The 14,196-nt window shown below is 44.6% G+C and overlaps 1 long non-coding RNA gene across 1 annotated transcript; it reads left to right on the top strand.

Moving 5' to 3' along the window:
* The first annotated feature begins 3,305 nt into the window (after positions 1-3,305).
* Positions 3,306-8,120, top strand: LOC138852232 (uncharacterized). The gene is made up of 2 exons (XR_011391608.1): positions 3,306-3,494; positions 7,896-8,120. It is a non-coding gene; the product is annotated as an uncharacterized lncRNA (long non-coding RNA).
* The last annotated feature ends 6,076 nt before the right edge of the window (positions 8,121-14,196 follow it).

The raw sequence follows: 14,196 nt of genomic DNA, 5'->3' as shown, positions 1-14,196 counted from the left end.
TAAGTAACCCACCACCTGGTCAGGTGAGGCAGATCAGTAACCCACCACCTGGTCAGGTGAGGCAGATCAGTAACCCACCACCTGGTCAGGTGAGGCAGATCAGTAACCCACCACCTGGTCAGGTGAGGCAGATAAGTAACCCACCACCTGGTCAGGTGAGGCAGATCAGTAACCCACCACCTGGTCAGGTGAAGCAGATCAGTAACCCACCACCTGGTCAGGTGAGGCAGATAAGTAACCCACCACCTGGGCGGGTGAGGCAGATCAGTAACCCACCACCTGGGCGGGTGAGGCAGATCAGTAACCCACCACCTGGTCGGGTGAGGCAGATAAGTAACCCACCACCTGGTCGGGTGAGGCAGATCAGTAACCCACCACCTGGTCAGGTGAGGCAGATCAGTAACCCACCACCTGGTCGGGTGAGGCAGATAATTAACCCACCACCTGGTCAGGTGAGGCAGATCAGTAACCCACCACCTGGTCGGGTGAGGCAGATAATTAACCCACCACCTGGTCAGGTGAGGCAGATCAGTAACCCACCACCTGGTCGGGTGAGGCAGTTCAGTAACCCACCACCTGGTCGGGTGAGGCAGATAACCCACCACCTGGTCAGGTGAGGCAGATCAGTAACCCACCACCTGGTCGGGTGAGGCAGATAATTAACTCACCACCTGGTCAGGTGAGGCAGATCAGTAACCCACCACCTGGTCGGGTGAGGCAGATAAGTAACCCACCACCTGGTCGGGTGAGGCAGATAAGTAACCCACCACCTGGTCAGGTGAGACAGATAAGTAACCCACCACTTGGTCAGGTGAGGCAGATCAGTAACCCACCACCTGGTCAGGTGAGGCAGATAAGTAACCCACCACCTGGTCAGGTGAGGCAGATCAGTAACCCACCACCTGGTCAGGTGAGGCAGATCAGTAACCCACCACCTGGTCAGGTGAGGCAGATCAGTAACCCACCACCTGGTCAGGTGAGGCAGATCAGTAACCCACCACCTGGTCAGGTGAGGCAGATCAGTAACCCACCACCTGGTCAGGTGAGGCAGATCAGTAACCCACCACCTGGTCAGGTGAGGCAGATAAGTAACCCACCACCTGGTCAGGTGAGGCAGATCAGTAACCCACCACCTGGTCGGGTGAGGCAGATCAGTAACCCACCACCTGGTCGGGTGAGGCAGATCAGTAACCCACCACCTGGTCGGGTGAGGCAGATCAGTAACCCACCACCTGGTCGGGTGAGGCAGATCAGTAACCCACCACCTGGTCGGGTGAGGCAGATCAGTAACCCACCACCTGGTCAGGTGAGGCAGATAAGTAACCCACCACCTGGTCAGGTGAGGCAGATCAGTAACCCACCACCTGGTCAGGTGAGGCAGATCAGTAACCCACCACCTGGTCAGGTGAGGCAGATCAGTAACCCACCACCTGGTCAGGTGAGGCAGATAAGTAACCCACCACCTGGTCGGGTGAGGCAGATCAGTAACCCACCACCTGGTCAGGTGAAGCAGATCAGTAACCCACCACCTGGTCAGGTGAGGCAGATAAGTAACCCACCACCTGGGCGGGTGAGGCAGATCAGTAACCCACCACCTGGGCGGGTGAGGCAGATCAGTAACCCACCACCTGGTCGGGTGAGGCAGATAAGTAACCCACCACCTGGTCGGGTGAGGCAGATCAGTAACCCACCACCTGGTCAGGTGAGGCAGATCAGTAACCCACCACCTGGTCGGGTGAGGCAGATAATTAACCCACCACCTGGTCAGGTGAGGCAGATCAGTAACCCACCACCTGGTCGGGTGAGGCAGATAATTAACCCACCACCTGGTCAGGTGAGGCAGATCAGTAACCCACCACCTGGTCGGGTGAGGCAGTTCAGTAACCCACCACCTGGTCGGGTGAGGCAGATAACCCACCACCTGGTCAGGTGAGGCAGATCAGTAACCCACCACCTGGTCGGGTGAGGCAGATAATTAACTCACCACCTGGTCAGGTGAGGCAGATCAGTAACCCACCACCTGGTCGGGTGAGGCAGATAAGTAACCCACCACCTGGTCGGGTGAGGCAGATAAGTAACCCACCACCTGGTCAGGTGAGACAGATAAGTAACCCACCACTTGGTCGGGTGAGGCAGATAAGTAACCCACCACCTGGTCAGGTGAGGCAGATCAGTAACCCACCACCTGGTCAGGTGAGGCAGATCAGTAACCCACCACCTGGTCAGGTGAGGCAGATCAGTAACCCACCACCTGGTCAGGTGAGGCAGATCAGTAACCCACCACCTGGTCAGGTGAGGCAGATCAGTAACCCACCACCTGGTCAGGTGAGGCAGATCAGTAACCCACCACCTGGTCAGGTGAGGCAGATAAGTAACCCACCACCTGGTCGGATGAGGCAGATCAGTAACCCACCACCTGGTTGGGTGAGGCAGATCAGTAACCCACCACCTGGTCAGGTGAAGCAGATCAGTAACCCACCACCTGGTCGGGTGAGGCAGATAAGTAACCCACCACCTGGTCGGGTGAGGCAGATAAGTAACCCACCACCTGGTCGGGTGAGGCAGATAAGTAACCCACCTGGTCGGGTGAGGCAGATCAGTAACCCACCACCTGGTCGGGTGAGGCAGATAAGTAACCCACCACATGGTCGGGTGAGGCAGATAAGTAACCCACCACCTGGTCGGGTGAGGCAGATCAGTAACCCACCACCTGGTCGGGTGAGGCAGATAATTAACCCACCACCTGGTCAGGTGAGGCAGATCAGTAACCCACCACCTGGTCAGGTGAGGCAGATAAGTAACCCACCATCTGGTCAAGTGAGGCAGATAAGTAACCCACCACCTGGTCAGGTGAGGCAGATCAGTAACCCACCACCTGGTCGGGTGAGGCAGATAAGTAACCCACCACATGGTCGGGTGAGGCAGATCAGTAACCCACCACTTGGTCGGGTGAGGCAGATAAGTAACCCACCACCTGGCCGGGTGAGGCAGATCAGTAACCCACCACCTGGTCGGGTGAAGTAGATCAGTAACCCACCACCTGGTCGGGTGAGGCAGATAAGTAACCCACCACCTGGTCGGGTGAGGCAGATAAGTAACCCACCACCTGGTCGGGTGAGGCAGATAAGTAACCCACCACCTGGTCGGGTGAGGCAGATAAGTAACCCACCACCTGGTCGGGTGAGGCAGATAAGTAACCCACCACCTGGTCGGGGAGGTTTCTATTGTATTCCTTAGGGAAAAATCACCTGATATGCGTCATGGTTATCATTAAAGAGGTGGCACGTTCATTGGTGCCTGCACTGGCACTGGGGGTGAATGCTATCTCTCAGTACGCAGGTGAAAGTGGTTTAGCTAATGGCCCTCAAGTGGACCATCACACTGTCCCTGTTCACTTAGCATTAAGTGGGTACCTGGGTGTTAGCCGACTGGTGTGGGTCGCATCCTGCGGTAGAACATTAACCTAATTTGCCGGAAATGCTCTGCATAAGAAGGTACTTTCCTCTCTCTATATAGTATGTCAGCTAGGTCTGTATAAATTGTACATGTACTTTCAGAAATAAAGTATTATTATTATTATTATTATTATTATTATTATTATTATATTAACAGTTGAACGAAACCCAAAATTTGGTCATCCTAAAAATCTCGGATATTATTCTAACTCCACAAGACTTTGAAGAGGCAATTAATGACATACCCATGCACTCTGCCCCAGGCACAGACTCTTGAAACTCTGTGTTCATGAAGAATTGCAAGAAACCCCTATCGCGTGCCTTCAGCATTCTATGGAGAGGGAGCATGGACACAGGGGTCATCCCACACACACTAAAAACAACAGACACAATCGCACTCCACAAAGGTGGCAGTAAAGCAATTGCAAAGAACTACATCTGACACCCAATCAAAACCTATTGGAAAGTAACTGCCTTTATTACACAGCATCACAAGCCACCACTATCCTAAACAATGCTAAAAGTCTATCAGTACTTAACTACAACATCAGGTCCTTAAGCAAACACTATGATGACCTCCTAGCACTCCTTGAATCACTAAAGACACCCTTCTCCTGCATTATTCTTACTGAGACCTGGCTTAAGCAGGACACAATAGATATCTACCCTCTACCAGGATACACAGCAATTCACAACTGCAGACCAAACCAAGTTGGGGGTGGTATTGCAATCTATTACTCTAACCAATTATCTTGTCTTAGCACCACTTGCTTTAGTGATGAATATGGGGAATACATTTTTGCTAATTTTACTGTAAAAAACCTTAAGACGCCTATAACAATCGGTGCCATTTACCGGATACCTCACACAAACATCCCAAATTTCAGTGAGAAATTAAAGTCACTAATAACAAACAGACAAATGAATAAGCACCACCTTCTCTTAGCTGGAGACTTCAACATCAACCTTGGCTTACTAGATGATCAGCCTGTAACTGATTTCATCAACAATATGAACAACACACTTCTCATACCAACAATAACTAAACCAACCAGGCTCACTGAGACAAGTGCAACCATAATAGACCACATATGGACCAATATACTAGCCCCCCTTAAATCAGGGATAATCACAGATAGCACTACAGACCACTACCCTACCTTCCTCCTGACAAACATTAGTAAACCACCACTTGAATACAACAAAGTCTCATTTAGACTCCATGACGAGGCCTCAGTAAGGAAGTTCACAGCTGACCTAGAGACTGTTGATTGGCCTACAGAATTCTCCAAGGCCAATGGTATTGATGACTGGACAGACATTTTTCTTAACAAATTACTTAGACTATACAACAAACATTGTCCTATAAAAACAAAACAGATCACAAACAAACGGCTTGGTTGCCCATGGCTAACCAGCACCATTCTGAAATCCATTGACAAGAAACACCAATATGAAAAGCAATATAGACAGGGCTTAATACACAAAGATATTCTTAAACACTATTCATCAGCTCTCACCAAAGTAATAAAGAAAGCCAAACAACTATACTACTCCAGTAGATTCACAGACACTAGAGGAGATATAAAAAAGACCTGGAAAACACTCTCTCAGATTCTAGGGACCCACAAACTGAGAAAAACCAAGAATATTGTCCTAACTAAACCTAATGAAACACCACTACATCCCACTGACACAGCTAACAAGATAAACGACTTCTTCTCAACCATAGGATCTAATCTCGCCAGTAAAATCCCACATACCAATGCCCATGCCGGGGACTACCTAGATGGGAATTTCCCTAATTCCTTCTATCTTGCACCAACTGAGCCCACGGAAGTCACCGAGATTATAAAGTCACTTAAAAATAACTCGGGGAATCTGTCTCATGTCCCACCATTACTGTACAAGCGAGCGGCCCATGTCCTTTCGCATGCTATTTCATTACTTTTTAACAAGTCACTAGAGACTAGCACCTTCCCGAAACTACTCAAGATGGCAAGGGTTACACCAATACATAAAGGTGGTGACCCTACAGACTTAAACAACTATAGGCCAATATCTAACTTACCATTGCTATCCAAAATCTTTGAGAAACTCGTGCACAGGAGACTGTATTCATTTATAACGGCTCAAAACATACTCAACCCCTGCCAATTTGGATTCAGGAAAAATAAAAGCACTAATGATGCAATCATAAAAATGCTAGATCTGCTTTACACAGCATTGGAAAATAAGGAATATCCACTAGGAATTTTTATTGACCTAAGAAAAGCTTTTGACACAGTAGACCACGACATCCTACTCCACAAACTTGATCATTACGGTATAAGAGGCCATGCGCTTGCTTATTTCAAATCTTACATTACTAATAGGTATCAGTACGTCACCATTAAAGACACAGCATCAGCAACACGGCCACTTGATACTGGAGTTCCGCAGGGAAGTGTCCTTGGTCCCCTGCTCTTCCTCATATACATCAATGACCTTCCAAACGTATCCCAACACCTGAAACCCATTCTCTTTGCTGATGACACGACTTATGTCATCTCTCACCCTAATCTTGCCACCCTCAACACCATTGTGAATGAGGAGCTGATTAAAATATCGACTTGGATGACAGCCAATAAACTTACGCTTAACACTGACAAAACCTACTATATTATGTTTGGTAGCAGAGCAGGAGATGCACAAATTAACATTAAGATTGACAACACTCTAATTACCAGAAATAATGGGGGAAAATTCCTAGGCTTATACCTTGACAACAACCTGAATTTCAGCACCCATATCCAGCATATAACCAAAAAAGTATCCAAAACGGTTGGGATCCTCTCCAAGATACGATACTACGTGCCGCAAAATGCCCTTCTCACACTATACCACTCACTTATTTATCCATACCTCACCTATGCTATTTGTGCTTGGGGATCAACTGCAGCAACACACCTAAAGCCAATAATAACCCAACAAAAAGCTGCAGTAAGAATAATCACTAAATCCCATCCCTGGCAACACACCCCCCCACTCTTCATAGACCTAAACTTACTCCCAGTTCAGTACATCCACACTTACTACTGTGCAATCTACATCTACAGGGCCTTAAACTCTAATATCAACCTTGACCTAAAACGCTTTCTTGATAGTTGTGACAGAACCCACAGGCATAACACCAGACACAAACATCTCTACGACATTCCCCGTGTCCGACTAAACCTTTACAAAAATTCAATGTATGTCAAAGGCCCTAAAATCTGGAATACCCTACCTGAGAACTCTAGAACTGCAGACACATTCATCACCTTCAAAACTACCATTAGAAAACATCTTATCTCCCTGATACACCCCGTCAACTAACTACACGAATACCACCTGGTGGTTCACACTTACACTCACTCACTCATTTGACCATAAACAGAAATATTAATCTCAATCTTAAAATAATGAATCCTGTGATACTCCAATACTGAAACTATGTACTGTGCCAAAACAAAAGCATTCACATTGCTAAACTCACAAACTAGTATTTAGTCACTTAGCCATAATACCAACTTACCTCATAATTTGTAATATTTTACAATTAAGAATAAAACTAAGTCTGCCCGAAATGCCTAGCCATGCTAAGCGTTCTAGTGGTACACTCTGTAATCACAATTTTACTACATGTAAACCACACAATAACCAAATTTCTGTAAACTCAGCATTGTAATCCTTATAGAGAATAAACTTTGAATTTGAATTTGAGTACGATAAGGCACCTAAACTACTGGGAACGGTTGAAGGTCCTTGATCTGTATTCCCTCGAACGCAGGCGAGAGAGATACATGATAATATACACTTGGAAGGTCCTGGAGGGATTGGTACCAAACCTGCACACGAAAATCACTCCCTATGAAAGCAAAAGACTCGGAAGGAGATGCAACATTCCCCCGATGAAAAACAGGGGCACCACGAGTACACTGAGAGACAACACAATAAGTGTCCGGGGCCCAAGACTGTTCAATTGCCTCCCAGCATACATAAGGGGGATTACCAATAGACCCCTGGCTGTCTTCAAGAAGGCACTGGACAGGCACCTAAAGTCAGTACCTGACCAACCGGGCTGTGGTTCGTACGTCAGCTTGCGTGCGGCCAGCAGTAACAGCCTGGTTGATCAGACCCTGATCCACCATGAGGCCTGGTCTCAGACCGGGCCGCGGGGGCGTTGACCCCCGAAACCCTCTCCAGGTAAACTCCAGGTCAAATGAACCATTCACACGTCTACACCTGATCACAATTACAATGAGTTATTTATGCAAATATTAGCTTTATTTACAGTGAGCAAAGTCGGTATTTTTCCAGAATGGTTTGTAATATACCACTGTGGATAAAATACTTTGACATGTCATGAACATTTCTGAGTGAGTTGTCTCTAAATTCATCAATTTTATCTCATTCCAGTACATAATGACGCAGGGTGTGACAAGAGTCCATCTGGCAAGGTTTACATTTCTTTTGGTCTACTTGTAACCCAGCCGGAGCCGGGCGGCAGTGACATCCAAGAGTCGGCTTATTTTGTTGGATGCGCCATAGACATGTGGCTCCTCCTGCATGATGGAATGATGATAGATGGACTGACTTGTGTCAATCTCCCTAAGTCTTAAGTCAATAAAGTTCAGTTGAAATTCTTTTCGTATTATTGTTCTCAAACTGTTAACTGACAAGCCAAGATTGTTATCTACTCCCTCTTTGAAAGCATATAACTTAGCCAATTCATCAGTTCTATCATGCATCTGAAGACCAATGTGAGATGGAATCCACAGAAAGTACACTCTAATTCCACTGTCCATAATCTTACCATACCTGTGTTTGACTTCTGACACGAGCATGCCACAATTTGTACTTAATGAGTTAAGGCCATTTATAGATGATAAGTTACAATTAGAGTGTCAACGTTCGATACATGGAGGCATATGAGTGCAAGGAGTATGGCAAACAGTTCTGAGGCCCAGTTATTGATGCGTGCTCCAATTTCTTTAAGAGCCATCACTCTGTATGACAGCAGCAGCACTACCAGCTGCATCCCTGGATTGGTGAACAGAACCATCAACATAAAGTTTGTGAAAGAGTGTGCAGTGTGACTAAGTTATCAATACAGCTAACGCGACGGTCTGGAGTTTTGAGACTGACCGCGGGTTCAAATCCCGCCCGTGGTATTTTTTTTTTAAGGCATCCTGTTTGACTTCAAAGGCGAAGCTTTGGTTGTGATTTAAAATTTTGGGAGGGAAGTGGAGGGATGGTAGTTTGGAATGGGGCAATATTCCATGGAGCGGAGAAGTGCCACTATTTCCTTACTTGACATACATCATGTACCTGGTTCATGCGAAGGTCAGTTCCAGTTTTATCGATCCATCTTGAAGGATGTTCACCAGTGCTGGGGAAAATTTGGAGGGCTTCTGTGCAAGGGTTTGAATGGGCTTGCTTGAGCATACTGACCCCAATGAGGATATTTCTTTCAGTAACACGATCTTTGATGCTCGGAATATCAAATTCTTTCCGCATATTTAAAATTTTGGTAGTATGAGGGCATCCTAGGATGATCCTCATTGCTTCGTTCTGCAGTTTTCCCAGCCCTCCAAACTTCCAATCAGTCACGAGAGCAAGTAGTGGTGCAGCATAATCAACCAATGATATAAGCAAAATACATAATTTTCACAGTCAGTTTTAATATTAGCACCATACCTGGGATGAAAACCTGCCAAATCTCTCTGTCCTGAGCCTTTCTTTGTGTTGGCGACAGTGTCGTTACAACAGGTCCAAGTAATGGGACCTCAAAGCCTAGATACCTGTATCTGGTTACATATTCTAGTCGAGACCCATCATGCAACTGGATCTGGCGAACTGTGCCTCTCTTTCGAGGAGGACGCCTATTATTGACTCACGAAATCGTAATGATACAATTGCAAACAAACCATACCATGGGCGGGGATAGAACCCGCGATCAGACAGTCTCAGAACTCCAGACCGTCGTGTTACCACTGGCCCAGCTAGCCACAATAAGATTCGTCCAGCTAGGTATATTTCTACACCATAGGAAAGTTAGCATAGGCACCACTGTCATTATAATCAAGGGGGAAGCGCTAAACCCGTAGGATTGTACGGCGGCTTTGGGGGGGATGTGGAAGGTATTCAAGCTTAATTCAGGGAACTGGAGCACAGATCCAATTCCCTAGATCAAGAGCCCCTCACCAGCATCAAGGAACCTTCCTTGAGGGGAGGACGCCTGTTGAGTATCTTTGTTTTATCAGTAGAGATAATCAACTCCAGGTCCTGATACGAGACTAGTACATGGTGAAGGATGTTTTGGGTGTTTGAGAATCCGATGTGTGAATCATTCAATTCAATTCAAGTTTATTCTCTATAAGGGTTACAATGTGGGGTTTATAGGTTTTGGTTATTGTGTGGTTTACATGTTATAAAATACTAATTACAGAGGGGGCCACTAAGACACCTAGCCTGGCTAGGCATTTCAGGTAGACTTAGATTAATTCTTAACATTATCAGCAATAATGATCGGGCTGACTAGGCATAGCATTAAGTAAGACATTTATTAGAATATTGTATAAGATAGGACTGAGCACACCAGCCTGTGGGGTTCCTAATTAAAATTCTTTAGTTACACTTCTATGACCCTGGAACAACACACAAGACTTTGTTAGACAGGTAGCCTTTAATGCAGCGGAGAAGACATCCTCCAACATCAAAACCAGATTTGAGGTCAATGTAAGTAGTGTGGAAGGTTATTTTTTAATAATATACATATATACATAATCTTTATTTCTACAAGTAGATGATACATAATAATTATATTAAAAAAATACGTTAGATAAGATTTTTGTTTGGATATTTAACCTCGGAAGAGTTAGCCACCCAGGATAACCCAAGAAAGGCAGTGTGTTATTGAGGACAAGATAGGATTTTGTTCGGATTTTTAATCCTGGAGAGTTAGTCGCCCATGATATCCCAAGAAAGGCAGTGCGTTATCAAGGGACTGTCTTATTCCCATGGGGTTCTTAAATCTTGTCCTCCAGGATGCGACTCACACCATCAACCCCCAGGATGCGACTCACCAATCAACCCCCAGGATGCGACTCACACGTCGGCCCCCAGGATGTGACTCACACCAGTCGACACCCAGGGTGCGACTCACACCAGTCAACCCCCAGGATGCGACTCACACCAGTCGACCCTCAGGATATGACTCACACCAGTCAACAAACACCTAGGTACCCACTTGCTTGCTTGGTGATTGAACCACGGTTATTCGGTGTGTGAGGCCAGAGTGTTGCTTACCAGGCCACGGGTATACACACTCGTGTCTCCCTTGTCCGAGTTCATTGGTTTGAACCTAAATATATATATATATATATATATATATATATATATATATATATATATATATATATATATATATATATATATATACATATATATATATATATATGTATGTATATTAGGACATAAGCAAGTACAAATAGGAAGCGCGTCTGTCTTGCTCAGTTGACAGAGGATCAACTCTCCCCCGTCTTACGGAGGGTCCGGGTTCGATTCCCGGCGGGTGGAAATTCCGACACGTTTCCTTACACCTATTGTCCTGTTCACCTAGCAGCAAATAGGTACCTGGGTGTTAGTCGACTGGTGTGGGTCGCATCCTGGGGGACAAGATTAAGGACCCCAATGGAAATAAGTTAGACAGTCCTCGATGACGCACTGACTTTCTTGGGTTATCCTGGGTGGCTAACCCTCCGGGGTTAAAAATCCGAACGAAATCTTATCTTATCTCTTAACCTGCATGGGTTTAGCGCTTAATATGAGTTAAACAAGCAATACAAGTAGATGATACAACTATTACAGGCCTAACTGACGTCATTGGTATACCACTTTATATTGAAATCCCCAGCAATCCACATTGTACTGCTGACTTCGCCACAGGCAGGACATAGTCACTGCTCTCTCAAGAAATATTCCTTCGATTCCCGTCGGGGAGGGGAATTTTCTAGTCTACATGGGACACTACTCTTCCATGATGTCAAATCGTGTGAAGGTCAAACCCACAGGTTCTGTGGTAAACGATGCATCGAAGATTGTTCTTGTAGCTGCCCTTAAAAGCAGCCTACAGGTCAAGTTCTCTTGCATCGTGCCACTCTAAGGACGCCTTCTAGTCTCCTGTACCGACGAGGAGGTGGTCGAAAAAGTCTTCACTCCTAATGCTACCAGGACTCTCAGCGATCGTGGTTTTGTTATCACCAGCTCTCTTTACTAGTTCAGCCATCAAAACTTTGGGGCCCAGTCCCTGGACCCATTATGTACCTCTGTAATCTGTAAATACCTTTGTAACTTGTCATGATTGTGACTAGACCTACCTGGAGTTCATTACCTTCGTAAATTGTGAGTTCATTACCTTTGTAAATTGTGAATTCATTACCTCTGTAACTTGCTCAGCTATCAAAACTTTGAGGCCCAGTCCCTGGACCCATTATGTACCTCTGTAATCTTTTGACTACCGCCCACAGGATGGGTATGGGGTGCATAATAAACATATTAAACTAACCCTTTACTTGAAGGCAAAACGATCTGTATTCTTGAAACGACTTAATGGGATAGTCATGGCTATCTCCAGCAAAACATTATTTGATCATCACTTTATTTGTATTAGTCCCTTTTATATTGTCTCCTTTATTTTAGCTTAAAAAAAAAACTACCTTAGCTCATTATTTTACATTTGTTAAATAATTCAGGTGCTATTTTTTAGCTTAAGACTATTTACTTTGTTTTATACTTAATTCTAACTATAGATTCACTACAAATCTTATGATTACAAGCATTGATCCTGATACCAACCTCTTATTTAATGACTTAAATGAATCAAACAGTTACTGTAATTACTACACAGCAGAACAATCAAAGGCACTTCTCAGTGCCAACAACAACATAACTATCTTTAACTACAATATCAGATCTTTAAGCAAGCATTACGATGACCTCATAGCATTACTAAATTCCTTACATGCCAATATGTCCATCATTACACTAACTGAAACCTGGCTAAAGCCTGATAGTACAGATGTCTATGCCATTCCTGGTTACAGCCATACACAACTGTAGGCCAGACCAACAAGGGGGTGGCACAGCCATATACTACTCAGACCAACTAGAATGTATCACTAATACTTGCACAAGGGATGAACATGGGGAATATATAATAGCTAAATTCAAATCCAAATACCTACAAAAACCTCTCACATTGATAAACATCTACAGAGTTCCACAGTCAAACATTAGCCAATTTAGTCAAAACCTAGGAAGTATGATAACTGATGCACGCATGAACAAAGATCACTTACTACTCTCAGGTGACTTCAATATAAATCTCCTGCAAGACCAGGACCCACACGTTACTGAATTCACAAACACAATGAGTAACTGTATGTTACTACCAACAGTAACAAAACCTACAAGAGTTACAGAGACTAGTGTTTCCCTACTTGACCACATCTGGACCAACACCATATCCCCTTTAAAATCAGGCATAATTACAGATAATACCACAGACCACTACCCTACTTTCCTCATAACAACTCTTGGTAAACTACCCCAAGACACTACTAAAGTCACCTTCAGACTTCACAACGAGGCAGCCATTAATAACTTCACAACAGCAGTAGCAAACATTGATTGGCACACTGAGCTAGAAATCTATACAGATATTGACGAATGTATTAATAATTTTCTAAAAAAGACCCAATACCTCTATAACAAGCACTGCCTTAAAAAAACTAAACAGATGACAGCTAAGAGACTGAACAGTCCCTGGCTAACACCCAGCATTCTCAAATCCATAAATACAAAACACCAATATGAAAAACAGTACAGAATGGGTCACATAACCAGAGACCAAACAAAACGTTACTCGTCAATCCTAACCAGCCTGATAAGAAGGGCAAAAAAATTGTATTATGAGAACAGATTATCCAACATACGAGGTGATATAAAAAAGACCTGGAAAACCCTATCAGAAATTCTGGGAACAAAAAAGATAACACGAAATAGCGAAATAAAATTAGCAAAATCAGATGAACCCCAACTCCCACCAACAGAAACAGCAAACAGACTCAATGATTTCTTCTCCACTATAGGACAAAACCTTGCCAATAAAATCCCAAGCTCAGATACCCCACCAAATGACTACCTCACCGGCAACTACCCGAACACACTGTTCCTAGCTCCGACTAACCCTTACGAAGTCTCTCTTATTATCAACGCACTAAAAAACAAGGCAGGAGATTTAAATACCTTACCACCCTTTATATACAAAAAACTGTCACAAGTGCTATCACCAATCATTGCAACACTCTTTAACAAATCCATAGAATCCTCCACCTTCCCTACAGTACTCAAAATAGCAAGGGTCACCCCGATCCACAAAGGAGGAGACCAAACAGAGTTGAATAACTATAGGCCAATATCCAACTTACACCCTCTCTCAAAAATCTTCGAAAAATTAATTCATAAACGAATCTACTCCTACCTTATCTCCCAAAACATACTCAACCCCTGCCAATTTGGATTCAGGCCTAATAAAAACACTAATGATGCTATTATACACATGCTAGAACATATATACACTGCAATAGAGAAAAAAGAAGTCCCACTGGGGATCTTCATTGACTTACGTAAAGCTTTTGATACAGTTGACCATGAC

This window comes from Cherax quadricarinatus, unplaced genomic scaffold (genome assembly GCF_038502225.1).
Source record: "Cherax quadricarinatus isolate ZL_2023a unplaced genomic scaffold, ASM3850222v1 Contig5489, whole genome shotgun sequence".
Taxonomy (NCBI): domain Eukaryota; kingdom Metazoa; phylum Arthropoda; class Malacostraca; order Decapoda; family Parastacidae; genus Cherax; species Cherax quadricarinatus.
Note: the sequence above shows the minus strand (reverse complement) of the source record. Positions and strands in the feature narration are given on the sequence as shown.